General features: G+C 44.1%; 1 long non-coding RNA gene across 5 annotated transcripts; it reads right to left on the bottom strand.

Moving 5' to 3' along the window:
* Positions 1–368: 368 nt before the first annotated feature.
* Positions 369–3842, bottom strand: LOC136450290 (uncharacterized). Of its 5 annotated transcripts, none has more exons than XR_010758300.1 (4): positions 3483–3842; positions 3285–3387; positions 797–2650; positions 369–702 (listed from the first exon to the last, which is right to left on the bottom strand). It is a non-coding gene; the product is annotated as an uncharacterized lncRNA (long non-coding RNA). The 5 variants fall into 5 exon arrangements; XR_010758301.1 differs by having other exon boundaries at positions 369–969; positions 1080–2650; XR_010758302.1 differs by having other exon boundaries at positions 369–1161; positions 1270–2650.
* Between the last annotated feature and the right edge of the window lie 11987 nt (positions 3843–15829).

The following is a 15829-nucleotide window of genomic DNA, read 5'->3' as shown; positions in this document are numbered from 1 at the left end:
AATCTTTTCTCTAGGGGTATATTTGTGAAAAATTTTCAAAAAAAGGGCTAAAAAATAAAAAATTCAGGGAGGAAGACCGTGGCGGTGAGGTGTCTCATCGATCAGCACTCACAGTAGCACCCATGTGTGTGGTGTTTATAGAGAGACCATGAAGAAGCAGACGGAATGGACTGTCTCCTATGTCTGTGTGTGCAGCACTGCTACCGTCGTCGCCTGCTACTCACGTCAGATTGTGTGGCTCAGGTTAGATTATGCATACTAGTGCATCACGCGCGCCATTGCGCGCGCCGACAATTAAACGGATATCAAACCGTGCAGGTAACGGTACTTATGTAGCATGCAGTACAAGCATAATAATTAACGGTAAATGTAGCAGAGGTAGCAAGTTTACTTATATTACATGGATGGATGCCATTAAGACGGCAATGTGTGTTTGCCATAGTGTAGGTAGCAGCAGGTAGGAGGTGTAGTTCCATAAGATTAGATCGTCGGATCCTAGACTATACAAGAAGGATGACGATGAACTGCAAAAGCGGGCAGATTATGCATACAAAAGACATTCTTGTGTGCCGGTATAGCAACCTAGGCACCAGAGGTTTGAACTGGACTTGTAAACACCAATGTACATAGTGCTGAAGACGAGCTGGGTTGTAGGCGCGACGGCGGCCATGCAAAAGGCGATGCACCAAGGGATGTCCCAAACTGCACAAAAAAGCAAATAGGTTGAACTGATGACAGGAGCGGTGAAGCTGTCTTTGTAAAACTATGGCAACATGTATTTAAAAACATGTTTCACTTTTTCTGATTCCCCGAAGAGGATTTGCGTGCAGCAGACTTGGCACGAGGCTTAGTATCCTGAGGTCTAGTCCATCACGCGTGCCCTTGCGCGTGTAGTATATTAGGAGGATTATCATATACAGATGTAGTTTTTTTTTGGCAAAGAATTTGTTTCTCCTTGACCACCGCTGACTAAATAAATTCAGTTTAGTATGTGCAGAGGGAATGTTGATAAGATGAGTAAGTTAATATATAGACGCATGTAACCTGACGATCCAAATGGGCAAAAAAGGAGCGCATACCTGGTTGATGCTGGTACCATTGAGAAGCGACATACTGAATATGTAAGAAACCAGGAAGGCAAATGTAACAAGGAAATGACATCTGCGGAAAAACGTAAACAAACTGCACATATGAATACATTATTGAACCACTAAATCAAAGAATTAACTAAACTGAGAGGTGCGCAATACACTGCCTACACACAGGTACCTGGTTTGTGTAAGAGACGACAAAGCTACAAGAATCTGAATTACCATTATGTCAATACTGTAAGTAACTTTTCATAAAAGAGATCAACAAGAAAAACAGGTAACCTGAAAAATAGCAGCATTTATATAACCAAGACAGTAGATATTGCCAACAAAATATTTCTTTTCAAACTAACCTTTGGGTTTCAGAATTTCTGAAAGCGCTATGGTGCCAAACTCAAAGGCATTACCATTTCAATAATAAACAACTCAACTAAGACACTACATGGAGTAAGTAATGGGAAAATAAGCTGAGTAAACAGGCACACAAGAAATTGTATCGTAGAAAACAGCTCAGGTCTACAGACTACATCCACATTCAGTGGAAAAGCAACTCAAGTATACAGACTGCGTAAACAGTCAGTTAAAAGGCTATGCTATCAAGTGATGCTAACCCAATTGTACTTGCAAAGATTGTCAATGTTGTTGTTCATGCATGATTTGCCATATTTTCTTCCCAACAGAATTAGCAATCCAAATGAACGATGTGTAGATAAAATGGGTTAGACTGAGGAATGAAGACAAAGTGGTTCAATCCAGGCAATCTTACCCCACGAATACATAAAATGGGTTAGACTGAGGGACGAAGACAAAGTAGTTCAATGCAGGCAATCTTACCCAACACCATGGTTTTGAGCTCAAGAGCTAACTTGATGAGCAGGAAGGTTAACTAAACAGTAAACCTCGAATAGTAGGCAAAATAAACTAGCGAATGTGGGTATCAAAATAGACAGTGGATTGGGGTAAATAAGATCCAATACCATGTTTTTTATGTCAGCGTAACCTGATGACCAGGAAGTTAAACTGAAAAAGAATCTCAACTAATAGGCAAAACTAATTAGCGAATGTAGGTACCAGAATCAAATCAAATATCACGAACACTGCAAAATTGCTTGGAAAAGAATAGCTGGAGACATTTATATTCTAATGAGAACGTGTATGTTCACGTAGCTACAGAGTGTTAACGATAATTAAACAAACGCTCAGAGCATAAACCTTATGAAAGCTTTGATGCTGTTGTAAATAGATCTTTACTTCACCAACTACAGAAACTATAGTACTAAAACTGTCATCAGCCAACACCATGTGAGATGCCCCTTTGGCAACCTGAAACATTAGAGGACCGGCAGTTCATTCCACGGAAGCCGCGAGAGGTAGGCAGTGACGAAGTGTGGACCTGATGACTTGCTACGGGCACCAGGGTGGCGGTGATGGTGGTTGCGCTGCTCCGGGATAATCACAAGAGCCTGCATGTCCGGTTACGTTGTGGTCACAATGTCTGGGAAAGATGGTCGCTTTCCAATACACCTCAGGTTGCTGGAGGCGCCAGATCACCCACAGTCCTAATGAAAGACAGACAAAGCAAGCAACGAGATGAGAAGCTGCACTTTTAATCACACTTTCAGCATAAGACAACCACATGTAACTAAAACAAAGAACACCCCTAATGCGCAAATGTCAGAATAAACCCGTAGAGAAATAGATGGCAATACCTGGCCTGTCCTAGAACTACACACGTAGGAAGTATTGCCGATACCCTACTGTGATTCAGTTGTAACGAAAAGCAAACAGAGTAGACAAGGAGATCAAAGGTGCATTTGTAAGAAGAATCATTAGCATGAACTAGCCCAAACAACAAAAATGGATACTGTTAATATAATATCAACATAAGTCTATAAAGAAAACAGATGGCTTATTGTTGTACAACTTTCATTTATTAATTAATCTGCAGTAGTGGCTTTCACCCCTCCTGTTTCTTTCCCCAAAAAAAAAAAAAACAGATGGTGCAAAGCGACCCTTTTCTGACATTACACCCTTGAGAGGAATCACTGAAACCACACTGCAGTTCAGAGTATGCATACAGCAGCAACGTATGAGAGTAAAGTTGCTGTTTGGATGAAAGGAACGAATAGCAAAGATGGCCTTGAAACACACTTTCGTCAGAAGGAAGGTAAAAAGAATTTAGGGGGTGTATACCTTCCAGATCTAGAACCGAGTAGCAAACCGGAGCCACCAGAGAGGACGACGTCTCCGTCACGCGAATCCCCGACTTCCCAATGCAGATCCACCCGCGAACACACTGCACGTACGCACGCACGGAAACCTCCGATCAGGAATCTCGCAAGAGTAACCGAAAGGGACAGCCATCGACCGCACACCTCAAGCCCAACGAACCTGTAGGTCGAAGCAGGCCGCCGGATCTGACCTTTCTCGCCGAATCTCGCCTTCCGGAGCGCGAAACACCCGAGAGGAAACACCTTTGTGACCAGGAGGAGGCGGCGGCGCATCGAACCATGGGGCCCAAAGCCGGATCCCGGCACAACCGCCGGCGAGAAAGTCCGCGTAAAGGTGGGCGGGGGCTTTAAGTTCGGCGAGTGAGAGGCGAAAGGGCGGAGAGGGGCGGACGGGAGAGGGAGAGGAAGGGCTGGAAGAGACTGGAAGGGGGCGGCGACCGTGGCGGAGAGCTCGAGGGAGGCGGGGTCTGGTTTCATCGTTTTTGACGGCACGACGGGAGGCTTCGAGAGAGCACGGACGCGGTGGGAGTAGATATCGGAAGGCGGGCGCTGTAGAAGGCGGCGGGAGCAACCAGGACCTTTGATCTACGAATCGAACGGCAGAAGTAATTTCGGTGACGTGGATAGCCTGGACGGCGGCCGAAGCTCCCTGCTTTGATAGTAAGAAATTTGCCTCGGTCGTCGTGTACCTTCCGTTCAGTGTACTAGTCTACCAATGACCCAATAGTTCACCGCTGTACTACTCAAGATTGCGTGGAAGATTCCTACGCACGCGCTCTCCATGAATCTTCCAACCCAATTTCCCGTCGACTTGATAATGGACCATTGGCAAGAGAAAATCCATATACAGTAGATAAATTAAACGGCATTGAAACCACCCTAGCAACCGGCATCAAAATTTGGTCAGAACGGCCGAAATTTGGGAGAGAATTTGAGAAGAAACACAAAATAACCTTGGGGGCCAATGAAATTGAGATTTTAGAATAGAGTTTAAGCTCTTCCTCACCTGTTACAACCGCCTTTGGTGTTTACATACACATCTGGATTTGGTCAAGCCCAATACATGGCAATGACACACTCTCCTCTTCTCCACTAAGATCAGTCTCAATTGGGGTTTTATGTTACTGTTTCAAGACTCGTGTATTAGAAACAGTGTAGACAAGTTTCATTTCCATGAAACTCATTTCATTCTATGAAACTTTTATCTATCTCTCTTCATCAATACTATATGACACATTAGCTTATTTAATGTTCATGAAAATCCATTGAGACTGATCTAAGGCCGCATACCAGCCCATTTATCAATACTAGGGCGGCGGTGAGGGTATTTCAAGTACTAGGTGATTTCCCCACAGCATCAAGTGCCCTACCCAACGCCTCCACCCTCAGGCTAGAATTTTCATGTCTAAAGCAGTGACCGCAAGCAGCCTTTGTCTTTGCATAGGTTGTGTCGGGGCCCCTTGCCTCCGGCCACCTCATAGGCTTGATGTACAGTATACGCTTGGGAATTAGTGGTTGTGAGGCTTAATCTAGTTAATAATTATTTGGCCAGTTCGTCATCCTGATACCACTGAATCAAAGTTTTCACCCATGCTTGAATAGATTCATTGATAACACACACTGAGTTGTTAAGTTTACATCTGGATAGAGCATCAATAACTATATTTATGGCTGCCTTCTTGTACTGAATAAACAATCTTAGATCAATGAGCTTTACCATTGCTTTGTGTTGCAACTTAGAAGTGATTCTTTGGTCACTCAAGTAAAGAAAGCTCTTGTGATATGTCTTTTATCACAAATGCATTATGCTACAGGTAAGGTCTCCATTTATCTATAGTCATAATATAGCCATGCACTCTTTTTCATTGACAGAGAGAACTACATTCTTTGAGTTGATGAGGGGTTTACTTAAATAATCCACCGGACGTCCTTCTTGCATAAGCACTACACAAACCCCAAGGTCATAGGCATCAGTTTCAAGCACAAATATTTGGTTGAAGTTTGGCACTGCTAACACTGATGCCTCACTCAGAGCTATTTTGAGTAGAATGAAATCCTATTGAGCTTCTAGTGTCCACAAGAACATCACTCGTTCTTTAGCATCAGAGTGTGTAGTTTTCTAATCATGCTATATTTTTTAGACCTTTTACAATGGTTGGGGATGCTTCCCAACACCTCCCAACGACTACGCAAAATAGCCATTTTTTGTTGATTTTATTCGTCCAAGGGCAATATGGTCATTGCACATAGCCCTCACTCCCCACCCCCGCCGAAGCGGTCAGCTCCCCAGACCCCAAACACGCACCTCATGTGACGCTGCTTCTTTCTCTCGCCCTAGCCATGGCCACCACCGCTGCCCTGCTCTCTCCCTCGCTGTAGCCGGCGGTGGTGGCCTCGCACAGCATTGTGGCAACCGCCTCGCCCTCACCCTCGCTCGTCAGTCATCGGTGGGTTTCGCTGCTAAAACAACCCAGCCTACACAAACTGCCACGAGCTCTCCCCTCGACTCTACCACGAGCGAGACCAGGACCACCTCCGCCGCTATCGTGGATCTCCACCTCCATCGTCCCCTCCACTGCATCTCCTATAGCGGCTATTCAGGCCCAGAAACCCTCTGAATTTTGAGATTTGTAGGAGTACACTAATTATTGACTACGCCCACTTTAGATGATTATGTAGATACCCCTTGCATAGGTCATGGATTTTTTTGCAAGAGAAGCCGGTTTACACATTACAATGTTGTTTTATCGTAACCACGCCCGAAAGGTCCTTATTTGGTTTTGGTAATTGAGTGACAATCTAGCTGGACTAATGTGTTTAAATGTGAGATACACAGGTGATTAGTCCACAGGTACACTTGTGTGAGCAACTCATGCCATGACAGTGAAGATGGCTTGGATTTGTTACAAGGCTCACACATGTGCTGAAGGAGCCCGGTGCATATGAGACATGACACTGAGTCATGTGACTAAGGTGGAAAAGATTAAGACAAGACTTGGCTTGATAGACCAGTTGCAAGCGTGAAGGGCAAGTTGGAGACTTTGGAGGGATGGACAGTGTGGCGGTGAAGCTTGAGCAAGACTTGGCGTCGATGGACGAATGCAACGATGAAAAGCAAGTGAGGTCAAGATCGATGAACCAACAAGGTCACGTGATGATATGAAGTGGATCATATCATTTGTGATATGGTTGGTGCATGTGTTGCATCAACATCGTAGGAGATGGAATGGAATGCGCGAGGCAAAGTTATAACCTATAGGGTATTTCATTTCACCAGTCATAGGTGTGTAGAGAAGTTTATGACTGGGTTTAGGATAGATGGACGTACTATCAAAAGGGGCAAACTTGTTTGCATATCGGTCATCTAGTGCCACTCGAGTGATCTAACTTTGTATCGTTGCTAGGATCGAGTGGCGTGGTGAATTGAGTGACTAATCCTTTGTTAAAATGTTTGTGAAAAGCTAACACACATGCACAAGATGGTGAACACTTGGTGGTGTTAGCACATTTGCAAAGAAGAAGTTATTGGAGTTGATTTGGATGAACTTGAAGAACAAAATAAAGGAGAAGAATAGAGTAAGTTTGGGTTGTCCGAGGGTTGAAAAATACAACCAAACTTGTACCCAACGTGCATCCCTACCTAGGGGTGGCACCGCCCTTTCCCGTGTGCATCGCCCCCTAGGGCAGTGGCACCGGAACCCCTAGGGCGGTGCACCGCCACCCCCTGCAATGTGCCCAAATCAGCAGTGACATGCTTTCGTATTTTGGGCATAACTCTTAGCTCCGAACTCTGATTTCGATGATCTAGGACTTTTTGGAAAGCTAATGAAATGATATATAAGCTTGAAGTGATGGAAATTGATTTGGAGCAAGTTAGAGGCATCGGACCGCACCGCCCCTTTTTCTAGAGAGGGAGGAAAACTTGTTGGGGGGCACCGCCACCCCTAGGGCGGTGCACCACACCCCTATGTCCAGTGCCAGGCTCTCAATAACTAGTTTGAACTAGCCATTGCAATTTGACCATTGGGCACCGCCACCCTATGTCCGGTGCCCACACGTCGCTATCTAGTGACCGCGCATAAATGTGTTCCAAGGCCCCAACGGCTCTATTTGGCTTGGGGGCTATAAATAGAGGTGAAATTTGGCCTTGGTCTGGCTGTTGAGCATCCTTATACCTTGGTGGCTGGTGTAGGTGTGCTTGGGAGCCCTCTAACTCACATACGCTTGATAGTGATCATCCAATTGAGTGTGAGTATGATTCTAGTGCGATTGCATTGTGAGAGTGCATCGAGTGGCATTAGGTGATCGAGTTGCAAGCCGGTGGTGCTTGTTACTCTTGAAGGTTGCCACCTCCTAGATGGCTTGGTGGTGATCTTCATCGAAGCACGCAAAGAAGATTGTGCGGTGCTCCGGAGAAGTGATTGTGAGGGGTGTTGTGCTCGCCCCACGGGAGCCACGAAGAGTAACTCTAGTTGAGCATGTCATTGAGCTACCCTATAGTGCCCAATGTATGGGCTTGGTGTGATGCCAATTAGCCGCCAAACCACTAAGTGAACAGTCGACACAATAGGGACTAGCGTGTTGGCAATCCCGTGAACCTCGGGATAAAAATCACCATGTCATCATCTTCCCGTTGGTTTGCGATCCCCATATACAAGTTTGTATTTACTTTTCATACATTGTGCTTGTGTAGTTGCTCTTGTAATTAGTTAGCTTGTGTAGCTTGCTAGTTACCTTCTTGCTAGTGTAGCATAGAAGTAGCTCCCTTGCGTGACTAATTTGGTTTGAGTAACCTTGTTATTCACATTGCTTAGTTTGTGTAGCTAAGTAATTTGTGCTCTCTAATTTGGCATTAGTTGCCTTATTATTGAGCATTGCTAGTGAGCTTAGGCTTTGTGCTTTTTTGTTACTAGTTGTGTAGGAGCTCCCCCGTGCTTGAAGTACTAGCGCATAGGTTTGTGTAACCTTGCTCCTAGAATTGATGAGGTGAGCTCTAGCTAGCTTGGCACCTTAGTTGCTTAATTAGTATCTTTATAAGGTGCTTGAGAACTTAGATAGAGGGGTGTAGTCTTGACTAAACCGATAGTTTTAATTCCGCATTTGTTTCGGTTAGTCGGCACGATTAAATTTTAGAAAGGACTATTCACCCCCTCTAGTCTGCCATCTTGACCCTACAATGCCACACACTGGTTCATAAACATGAGCTAGGGTTTTAGATGTAGTAACATATACCTTATAATCCATTCCTTCTATTAGATCACCTCTCACCTTAGTTGTATTCAAAAGAATTAAGACTAGATTCATATATTATAAGATTATTTTTTAGACAAAGTATAGACATAGGCGCCCACAAACATGCATGAACTTAGATTGATGAAGTCACCAAACACCTTGGTGTCACTGATCATATCTCCTACTATTAAATGTATAGCATTATTTTTTCAAAAATAAATCTAGAAAAAATGTGACTGTTGAAACTATATATGGCAAACAGATAAATCCGCAAAGCGCACGGATGTCAATGTAGCTTTCACCCAGGAATATACTAAGGTATCGAATTTCCACGGGAAACATGAAGTAAACTAGTTAAGAAACAAGTGTGTCCAAGGATAGAGCAAGGGTAGGTGATAACGGGTAGAGAAGATATCTGTGGTTTCTATGAACTAAGGGAAGACTAAAGAAAGCTATATCATAATTGTTTACTTTGGGGCACAGCCCGCCTAGCCAACCTAGGAGATTAACTAGACAAGGTCTGTCACAAGCCCTATGATTTAATAACTAGCACTACTAGACAAATGATTTTAGGAGACGGTGCCCAAACATTAGCGGAGGCGAGCACAAAATCCAGTCGCCTCCTAAAATGCTAGGCTATTAACGGAGGCGGTCATTTTCATTTATCGAGGCAGTCATGTTTGCCTACCTCCAAAAATTGATTTACAGAGGTGGTCGTTTTAAAACAACCACCTCCGAAAATAGACTATTTAGGGAGGCAGACGCCTTAAGAGGCCCACCTCCGTAAATCTATTTTCGGAGGCGGATATGTTATGAGGCCCATCTCCGTTAATAGGCCAAGCTTGTTACCAGGTTGTTTAGCCCATCTTAGCCCGATATCAGACTCTAGAGTATATATACTACTGGTAGCCAGTTAGGCTTCATTCTCACCCTCTCTCTCACACACACTAATGGCGCCATCCCCCATGCCTCCCTCTCTCCCGCACTCCCTCCCTCTCTCAGTCATCCTCCCCCATGCCTTCCTCACTCCCACATGCCTTTCTCCCTCTCTCTTCCTCAACCGCTGGTGGTAGAGCACCAGCGGTCGACAGGCGGAGTAGCAGTGGTAGCGGTGAGTGCAGGAGCCGCAGCAGCGGCTGGTAGGCAGAGCAGCAGTGGCAACTGGTGGGTAGAGCAGCGGTAGTGGCCGACAAGCGTAGGATCAGTAGCAATGGTGGGTGGGCCGGTGGCATAGGGTGCCACCACCTCCAAGTAGATCTATACCCTTTCTCCACCCTGACGGCGGCGGATCCATGTCCCATCCTCACCACGAAGCTCCTGGCGGTGGATCTTCTCCCAAAGCTCCTAGCAGCGTGGATCCTGGTTGATTTCTGGTGGCGGCGTTGGACCCAGGACTCCGATGGTGGCGCGTCCTCTGGCGCATCGGGGATCACAGATCCAACAGATCTGGCATTGGGGCTCATAGATCTGGCGTGGGTGCTCATGGATCCAATGTCGGGGCTCGTAGATCTGACGCTGGGAGTCGGTGGGCTCGTTGGCAGGCTCAAAATGGGCTCGTCGGTGGGCTTTCATATTTTTTATTTTTTAAATCCATTTTTGCAGGCGGGCACGTTACGACGCCTGCCTCCGTTAATCGATTAACTGAGGCAGGCAATTCAACCACCTCTGTAGGTCACGATTAACCGTGATGTTTGATTGGAGGCGGTTGCTTTGCCCACCTCCGTTAATCATTTTTGCCCACGTCCAATAAGATTCATGTAGTAGTGTAGACCCAACGTGGTGGAATATAGAGGATGGACAGTGCTGTCACCACCTACCAACTATCACAATCTATCCGGAGGCCTAGCTGTAAACATAGGTAAGTATAGCCTAAGCACCATGCTTAATATATAAACTTACTACTCTAATCCTAGCTATGGTGGATCAAGATCAGAGCACTCTAACCAAGCGGTGAAACTCATAAGCAACAATAGTATATAAACAATACTTAAGTAATGCAAAAGAGCAAAGTTACCATAGAAGATGATAGACTTCACTAGAAGAGGAGCTTCATCCACCGAAGCACAAGTGAGAGAGGGTGCCGACAACCCTGGCTCCTCCCCAAGCTTCTCCTCACTATCTCCCTATCTCTCTACTTCTAAGTAGTAGAGCTACAGAGCTTTGCATTGCTACTATTCTCACTTGGAGTGATGGGATTGATGGGGATGTACTTCACCGAGATCCACACCCCCTTTTATAGTGTGTAGAGGAGGTAGGGGTACTTATAGGTAGACAAGGGAGGTTGGTGGAGTTCCTTGGCCATCGGGCGACGCTCCGATCCACCGCCTCACCATCATACGGCCTTGGATGGCTCTTGGATGGTGGTTGCATGGCAGGTAAGTCAATGCTTTGGTCTAAAAGTCAGTGGTTAAGTCAGTTTGGCCCCCATGGTCTATGACAATGGGCCCATGGATCCAAGGGAGCTCTATCTCGGCCTTTGGATCAAACCGACTCAAACCAAGGGTGGATTAGCCCTCTTGGGTGTGCCACCTAGCTTTCCCATGAATCAGTGAGGTGGCAGGGCTAGGTAGGGCATTGGTCGATGCCACATGGCGTCGAGCGACCCCACTAAGTGGGCCCAAGGCCTCCTGCCACATTCACTTGCCTCTTATACACTTCTTTTTGTGCATTTTTGTGAAAATTTACAAGTGGAACTAGGTGAAATATAAAGCATATTTGGTGCATGTGATGTGATTTTACCTTGCTTTTGGGTGGAATGTTGATGGTCTAACTAGGTGTTAGTGACCATCAACAGTGACCACATGTGCTGAGTTTAGGACTTGAACTCCACAAGGCATAATAAGTACATAACCATGTAAGGTACATTATTACATATGCTGCTATGAGGTTTCTTGATAATATCATTATTAAAATAAAAAATAGTACCATAGACATTTATCTAATCTTAATTCATGACAAAATTGTTCTAGGACAATAAAATATCTACATGTGACATGAACAATAAGAGTAGGAATCTTATTTAATTTCTATGCATTAAAATGACTCTCACAAAAGGCGTCAACCCAAGCCTGAGATGAATTAATCTAGGAATAGAACATGACATAATATAGGTTTTAATGCATGGAGAAATGGCTTATTGTATACCTATATGCAAATGATTCTTTGTCTGCATTACAAGGAAATTGCCAAATTAGATACGAATGATGATCCCTCTTACTAACATTGTGAATCTTGATTATTATATGTTTCATCAAAGCCCATGCATAAAAAAACTATCGTTGAACTACACTAAGTTATAAAATTAGTCAAAGAGCGGAGCAAGACATATATCAAGGAGATTGTAGATGTCATATTCTAGCAAGAAGGAAAACTTATAAATAATAAGGTAGGACACATGAACCGGGGTTTTGGACCATGCACCTTAGTCATCCTAACAGTTTGACGAGGAGCTATGTTTGACTAAATTTGTTACGAAAATTGAGGAAGACAAAAAAATGTTAGCTACACGAGATCATGGCATGACGCTTGTGGCAAGCAACGCAAGACCTATCACATCAACAAAGTCATGGATTAAGTGGGATATCAGCTTGTTCGCTCATTGATTTCAGTTAGAGCTTGAAGGGACCGTGACGCCTAAGAGGGGGGGGGTGAATTAGGCAACTTAAAAATCTAACTCCAAAACTATTGCCTCTTTTTTTAACTCTAGCAAAACCTATGCAAAAGATAAACTATCTAAATGTGCAACTACGGTTTTGCTAGTATGTTGCTATCTCTACTGCAAAAGTAATAATATAACCAATGTAAATGCGGAAGCTAAAGAGTCAGGTAGAGATATGCAAACTCCCATCGACGACTCCGGTATTTTTACCGAGGTATCGAGAAACGCGCAAGATTCCCCCTAGTCCTCGTTGGAGCCCCTCGCAAGGAATCCCTCGCAAGGGCCAAGCTCCCGGTCGGGTAACTCCGTGGATAGCCCCGGGCCTTCCCCATGCACAAGTGGGTCTCCGACGTGCCTTTCGGCAAGCCTCTCCTGGATGCTCCCCGCCATCTTCACTATCAAGCTTCCGGCCGAAATGCCACGGGCCTTGTTCCCTCCGATACACGGTGGCGGCCACACCACAAACACGGTTGATGTGATCTCGCAAGACTTCAAGCCCCTCTGATGTACAACAATAGTGCTCGCAAGCACCGAGTGGTAAGAGGTATACAAACCTCACTAAACACTAGGCCTAAACCTAGAGCAAGCACATGAGCGGTGGTCTAATCAACCTAAGCACTTCGTAAAGCACCTACGCTAATCACCTAATGAATCACTAAGCTCTATGCAAGTGGAGATCACTAAAATAGTGTATCAACACCCTTGGTATGTTTCCTTAGCTCCACACTACTCAATTGGCCGGTTGGGGGTTGTATTTATAAGCCCCACTAAGAAAGTAGCCGTTGGGGTCGAACTCCCGCAATTCTGCTACTGACCGGACGCTGAATCGTCTTGACCGGACACGTCCGATCGTCCTGACCATTGAGCTAGCAATGAACTGATCGGACGCTGGCCAGCGTCCGATCGCCTGCCATCGGACGCGTCTGGTCGCAGATTTACCGCTCTGGAACCTTACTGTACTCGATCGGATGCTGCTCTCCTGCGTCAGATCGGTTGCCGCCAGCACCTGGTCCAATGTCCGGTTGCCTGTCTGCCAAGCCACCGGTCCAGCGTCCGGTCCAGCGTCCGGTCGCCTCTATGAGCTCATTTCTTTGCGATCTTACGTATGGCTAGGTTCCTATCTTCGTGCTTGGACTTTACTTGATATCTCGTGTCTTCTCTTATGCTTCTAAGGTCTTGCTTGAGGTGTTGATCATCGGATCATCACGTCGCCTTCGTCCAAGTCACGTCTTGCACCCTATTGGACTACAAAACAAACACTTGCAAATTTATTAGTCTAATTTGGTTGTGCTGGACATCAAACACCGAAATCCAAAGTAAATGAGCCAAGGGTCCATTTTCCTTACAATCTCCCCCTTTTTGGTGATTGATGCCAACACGACCAAAGCAAGCAAATAATAAGAATTTGGAAATTTTAAAAACTACCTACTTGCTAGGATGCAATGCAGAGGGCAAGTTTATATGATACTAGTTGAGACCAATTGAATGGCTAAAAGATACCAATTAAAACTAAATGAAAGATTATCTTGCCCTTGCTAAAATCCCCATGTGGTATTATGGATTAAGTCCTAACTTCCTACAAGTTTTCTATTACTTAGACTAATCTATAATCCACTTTCCTCCCTTTCTCGGACCATTACCACTTGTAGATATCAACTTAATGCTTGCCTTTGGTCCTTCAAACTCTCCCCCTTTGGCATCGAACACCGAAAAGGAAGACATTAGTAGCACAAGAGAGGGTCAAACTTTCGTGATCCTTTGTGTGTTGAATGGAATAGATCATAAAATTTGATTATCACATTATATAGACTAAGCTCCTCCTAAATTTATGCATACATAAGATAGAAGGCAAAGCATATGCATAATTAGTAATTTATTGCATAAGAGAGTTTAATCTATATAATGCATGGAGAAAGCTTATAAATACCAAAATGAAATTCAACCCGATGCTTAACTCCGGGGACTCCATTTTCCTTGTAATGAGACTACTAAACATATGATACGCTTGAAAAGGTGTTAGTCTCAAAGCATCCAACTTGTAGATTATCCTCCCCCTAAATTTATGCACACAAATGTGGAATACTTGTAGGATTTGTGCACATTGATTTTAGAATCAAAATACCATTTGAAGATGATATTTAGGAGAAAATTATCTACAATTTGGATTTTGGCACATATTAGATAATCAATTGTAAGACAAGCTATGTGCCGTGCTTCTGAACAATTTTAAACCATGTAGGTTTGCTCCAAGGGTTAAGAATGAAACCAAGCAAGCCTACCATAAGATATACCTATTGTATGCATGACAAAAGATTTAAACATGCAAATGCAAAAATAGGCATGAAAGATAACTAGATGCTTAAAGATACAAATTAAAAGCAATACCAATTGGAATAAATACTAATTGAAAGTGATGACATCTAGTTACCTAACATGGGAAGGGGAATTTGGGTCCATAGTATTCATTAACCCACTTGGCAATGATTTTATCCATCATGATGCACCCCATGAAATGCACCCATACTTTGCCAAGTCTCCAAATTCCCCGAAGTCCGACGGACTTCTCACTTCCCTTTTGGGATCCAAACCTTCTTGGTGCTCTTCATGTTTAAAATGATTTCCTTTGGCACCCAAAAGCGTTTGACCCCATTGTTGGCTTGCTTGTTCACCTTGATGGCCACCACCTTATCATTTTTCTTCTTCTTCAAGAGATAAGGTGTGGAGGCCTTCTTGTCCACCTTGTTGGTGTAGGTGTTGGAGAGCTTGCTTGTTTGCTTTTTCTCTTTCTTCTTTGCTCCTCCCTCATTCTTCATCTTACCACTCATAGGACTTGTGACCTTCCTTGTGGCACACGTAACAAACCATGGTTTGTCCTTCATCAAGCTTCTTCACTCCCTTAACGGTGTTATCTTGATTAAGTTAGGTTTGCTTCGCCTTGCCTTTCACTTGAGTCAAGTCCTTGATGAGGCGAGCTACTTCTTGCTTGAGTTGCTCATTCTCCTTTGCAACCTCTTGTGTGCATGTATCTACAACAACTTTCTCAACACAAACTTGGTTGCGCAAAGGTGAGTCTAAACATAAATCATTACAAGAAGTAGATGCATCCTTTTTAGACATGTTAAGGATAGAACTTTTCTTTTTAGATGCCTTGGTGGGGGTTGTGCTAACGGCTTCAAGATTAGCAACTTTATTAGTTAGCTCATCACAATGTTTGCACATGGTTTCCATTTTAGCAAGCAAACTATTATATGCTCCTTGTGAGCTAGCTAGCTTTTCTTTTAATTTTTTATTTTTCTTTACAAGTTGCTCATCATTGATTGTGCATGCATTTATTGTTGCACTAGCCTCAAGCTTCTCAATTTTAGTAGATAGTTCAACATTAAGATTAGCAAAGTTCTCATATTGTTCAAGCAAGGTTTTGTATGCTTTTTGTGAACTATCTAGCTTTTCTTTTAAACTTTTGAGCTTCTTTTGTTGACTAATGCAAGCTTTAGCATAATTAAGATTTTCTTGCACAATTTCATGATAAGAAGGAATATCATCATCACTATCACTCTCACTAGAGGAAGAGCTTTCGTTACCTCGTGCCATAAGGCACACATGAGAAGAGCTTGATG

Source organism: Miscanthus floridulus, chromosome 5 (assembly GCF_019320115.1).
Source record: "Miscanthus floridulus cultivar M001 chromosome 5, ASM1932011v1, whole genome shotgun sequence".
Lineage (NCBI taxonomy): Eukaryota > Viridiplantae > Streptophyta > Magnoliopsida > Poales > Poaceae > Miscanthus > Miscanthus floridulus.
This window is presented reverse-complemented; position numbering and strand designations above follow the sequence as displayed.